We start from the raw sequence: 5,256 nt of genomic DNA on the forward strand, positions 1-5,256 counted from the left end.
TAAAAAAAATACATAATTGTTTTAGAGAATATATATAATTACTTTAAAGAATATATAATTATTTTATAGAATTGTTATTTTATAGAATTATATGATAGAATAAATTATTTAAATCATTTTATTTAACAATGATTTAAAAATAATCATTTTTAAATCAATATCAAATTAAATGATTTAAAAACATGTAAAAAAAGGTTAATTTTACACAAGTAAAAAATAATATTTACCGCAAGGTTGCTCCACCGGTGACTGATGTCTCTTCCAGACCACCTCCTCCTCTCAGAATATGATTAACATCTCGCACTGGCGTAAAACTCGCGAATAATAAAATATAATCGCGCGCGGACTATAACTTGAGTCCGATAACCTGAACGGCACTCCCGAAACGCGCGACGCGACGAATCGGCTGCGGTTCGTTCATTTTTAAATCGGTGGCGAGGATATGTTAGCTTCCCCGTTGGATTGTTACGAAGAGAATGATTTTTAATCATATTTAAAAATTTATTTAAATATATTATATTCAGATATATCCGAAAATTTTTAAATACTTGATGAAAAAAACGTTCTTTTCGTGTAAATATCCTCTGGGTACTGAGCCCTTCCATCACGTCAAGGGATGTCGTGAGAGGGAAGATAATCTGAAAAATGTAATATATAGTTATTATCTATATTACTAGGCAATCGGTTAACTTTTAGAAACGAATATCACATCTGCAATTCGTTATCATTGCGAAATAAAGTCAGAGCAGATAAAAGGACTGAATCTTTTACTTAGACATAAATGATCTAGAATGAAATAGGCTAGAGATTAATAAAAAAGAAAAATGTTTCTTTTATTACCGATAAATAGTTACGGTAAATTTTTTAACGGATCTCCGTATAGAATCGAAAAGTGCTCAAAAAAAAATTTATTAATTATTAAACCATATTCATTGGAAAAACAGAATTTGCGATTTCTTTTGCACGACAGTCTTTATATTAACATTACTTTTTTATGACTTGTCTGTAATACCGTTCGTATAGACAAGTAACCGCGTGCCGCTCTTCTTCATATTTCTTTTGAAAAGTATAATCGCGAAAAATGCTAGATATAGTACGAAAATTTTATTTCATGAATATTCACATAATACGATTGCTAGTATAATTAATTATTCATAAAGCTTCATATTATATTTAGCATTCTTTGCGATTATGTTTCAAAAGGGAATGTAAAGAAGAGCGGCAAGCAATACGGCTACCTGCCTATACGAGCTTCGGTAAGACAATGACTGTACGATAACTACGCATAAACATGACGTATCGCTCCGTACCATCCCGTGCCAGCCCCACTTCAAGGTCACTTGCGCGCCGCCTGTCTAACTGTCCAAATATTACGCATATTACAAAATTAGTAAAATAATCTACTCGTTTTAATATTCTTCGATGAATATCACACGATGCTTTGTTATACGTTTTATTTTTTGAATTCGTTACGCACACAACTCATTTTAGGCTGGTATTCATAGTGTCAGAACTTATATTCAAGACCGCCTTGAGTACAATTTTAAGAAGTCACGAATCAGAGAGCCGTATTAGTGTCTTAAGACATTACTTAAGACATTACTTAAAACATTACTTAAGACAGTCCTGAAATAAGAACGGACTATGAATATCGCTCTTAGATATCTCTAACTTATATACCTTTGTAAATGTATAACATGAATTCTATTTATACCCATTATTATATTTAGTCCAAAATATTTTATAATTAAAAAAATGTTTGCATTTATATGAATGAATATATGACTTATTATTCATCTTTATTTGAATGTAAATCTAAGAGAGTAGTAAAGATTGAGATATAACTCTTAGTACATACATACCTTAGTTTTGAGCAACATTACTATTTGGGCATCCTTACGTAATTAATCGTCAATTCGCGTTCGTGAATATTTAATTTTCGTAGATTAATGTGCGACGCCCGGAGCGATCGTACCATGTCTGTCTCCCATCCCACTCACCGAGCGAATGCCGAAGTGATGACGTAGTCAATCACCCGGCTGCTCCCCCCTCGCTTTCGCCACGCGACTCGACCCATTGCTTATCACAGGGCGCCGTTTAGATTATTGCGTGTGAAAAATATTAATGATTTATTCAATTATACGCATTTTGATAAACGCGTATTGTCGTACATTTCACGCTTTGCTTTGTAGTCCTCTAGCCCTTGTTAAATTATATATTATAATATTTGCGCGGTTCTTGTAAACGTAATCAGTATTTGTGTTTTGCGTGCATGGAGCATTTTTGATTTTCCAATATTAATCAAGTCTCAACTTTTATTATTCTTTTAAATGTTTCCCTAATAATTAGAGGTTGATAATATTCTGTACATCCTTTATATATAAAGATACAACTTTATTAATATTGCGGAATAATTTGCGCTAAATGCAGCTTTGGCTAAAAGTATTGAATGCTTGTCAATCATTATTTAATTTTTTCAGCTAAAAAATTTATTTATGACACTGCTATTGCTGTAAATTATTCTGTGTTTTAAAAATTCTTTAAACTTACGTATAATGCCAATCATGACTCGATAAAATAACTGTTACGAATTATTAAAATCATAAATATATAATGTGTTTCAGAATCTTATTTAAAATATGAAATCATAGAATCGATAAAAAACCAATAAAATACATATTATAAATAAAAGAAATAAAAGAATTATTTAATATTTATTATTTTAAATAAATTCACTTCTGACTTATTTTTTATTTAGCTGGTAGGCTTTTAAATAAGTTTCCTGAACATATTTTATATTTTTTAATTGTTTTAAATAAATATCAGTATTTTATCAGTTTTCAATATCAGTTTTAAATAAATATCAGTATTTTATCGAATCATGATTGGCATTACATAAGTATCTTTATATATAAGTATTTTTATATATATATAAAAGATGTATAGAATATTATCAACCTTTAATTATTAATGAATCACTTAAAAGAATAATAAAAATTAAGACTTGATTAATGTTGGAATATCAAACTTGATTAATGTTGGAATATCAAAAATACTCTACGCAAACACAAGTACTAATTACGTTTACAAGAACCGCGCAAATATTATAATATATGATTTAACAAGATGAGGTGCCACAAAGCAAAGCGCGAAATGTACGATAATATTTATCAAAATGCGTATAATTGAATAAACCATTAATATTTTTCATACGCAATAATCTAAACGGCGCCCGGTGAAAAGCATGGTGACGGGTCGCGCGAAAGCGAGGGGGGAGCGATCGGGTGATTGACTACGTCATCACTTCGGCATTCGTTCGGTGAGCGGGGTAGAAGACAGACGTGTGGTACGATTGCTCCGAGCGTCACACATTAATCTACGAAAATTAAATATTCACGAACACGAATTGATTAATTATGTAAGGATGCCCAAATAGTAATGTTGCTCAAAACTAAGGTGTGTACTAAGAGTTATATCTCAATCTTTACTACTCTCTTAAATTTATATTCAAATAAAGATGAATAATAAGTCATATATTCATTCATATAAATGCAAACATTTTTTTAATTATAAAATATTTTGGACTAAATATAATAATGGGTATAAATAGAATTCATGTTATACATTTACAAAGGTATATAAGTTAGAGATATCTAAGAGCGATATTCATAGTCCGTTCTTATTTCAGGACTGTCTTAAGTAATGTTTTAAGTAATGTCTTAAGTAATGTCTTAAGACACTAATACGGCTCTCTGATTCGTGACTTCTTAAAATTGTACTCAAGGCGGTCTTGAATATAAGTTCTGACACTATGAATACCAGCCTAAAATGAGTTGTGTGCGTAACGAATTCAAAAAATAAAACGTATAACAAAGCATCGTGTAATATTCATCGAAGAATATTAAAACGAGTAGATTATTTTACGAATTTTGTAATATGCGTAATATTTGGACAGTTAGACAGGCGGCGCGCAAGTGACCTTGAAGTGGGGCTGGCACGGGATGGTACGGAGCGGTACGTCATGTTTATGCGTAGTTATCGTACAGTCATTGTCTTACCGAAGCTCATACAGGCAGGTAGCCGTATTGCTTGCCGCTCTTCTTTACATTCCCTTTTGAAACGTAATCGCAAAGAATGCTAAATATAATACGAAGCTTTATGAATAATTATACTAGCAATCGTATTCATGAAATAAAATTTTCGTACTATATCTAGCATTTTTCGCGATTATGCTTTTCAAGAGAAATATGAAGAAGAGCGGCACGCGGTTACTTGTCTATACGAACGGTATTACAGACGAGTCATAAAAAAGCAATATTAATATAAAGACTTTCGTGCAAAAGAAATCGCAATTTCTGTTTTTCCAATGAATATGGTTTAATAATAAATAAATTTTTTTTTGAGCACTTTTCGATTCTATACGGAGATCCGTTTAAAAATTTACCGTAACTATTATCGGTAATAAAAGAAACATTTTTCTTTTTTATTAATCTCTATCCTATTTCATTCTAGATCATTTATGTCTAAGTAAAAGATTCAGTCCTTTTATCTGCTCTGACTTTATTTCGCAATGATAACGAATTGCAGATGTGATATTCGTTTCTAAAAGTTAACCGATTGCATAATAATATAGATAATAACTACATTTTTCAGATTATCTTCCCTCTCACGAATACGACATCCCTTGACTTAGTGGAAGGGTCCAGAAGATATTTACACGAAAAGAACGTTTTTTCATCAAGAATTTAAAAATTTCTGATATATTTGAATATAATATATTTAGATAAATTTTTAAATATTGAGTAAAATCATTCTCTTCGTGTAAAAATCCAAGGGGAGCTAACCCTCGCCGCCGATTTAAAAATAAACGAATCGCAGCCGGTTCGTCGCGTCGCGCGTTTCGGAAGTGCCGTTCAAATTATCGAACTCAAGTTATAGTCCGCGCGCGATTATATTTTATTATTCGCGAGTGTCCTGTGTGAGATTAATCATATTCTGAGAGGAGGAAGTGGTCTGGAAGAGACCTCAGGCACCGGTGGAGCAACCTTGCGGTAAATATTATTTTTTACTTGTGTAAAATTAACCTTTTTTTACATCATTTTTTACACCTTTTTTAAATCATTTAATTTGATATTGATTTAAAAATGATTATTTTTAAATCATTGTTAAATAAAATGATTTAAATAATTTATTCTATCATATAATTCTATAAAATAACAATTCTATAAAATAATTATATATTCTTTAAAGTAATTA

The sequence above is a fragment of the Atta colombica genome, unplaced genomic scaffold (genome assembly GCF_001594045.1).
Source record: "Atta colombica isolate Treedump-2 unplaced genomic scaffold, Acol1.0 scaffold234, whole genome shotgun sequence".
NCBI lineage: Eukaryota > Metazoa > Arthropoda > Insecta > Hymenoptera > Formicidae > Atta > Atta colombica.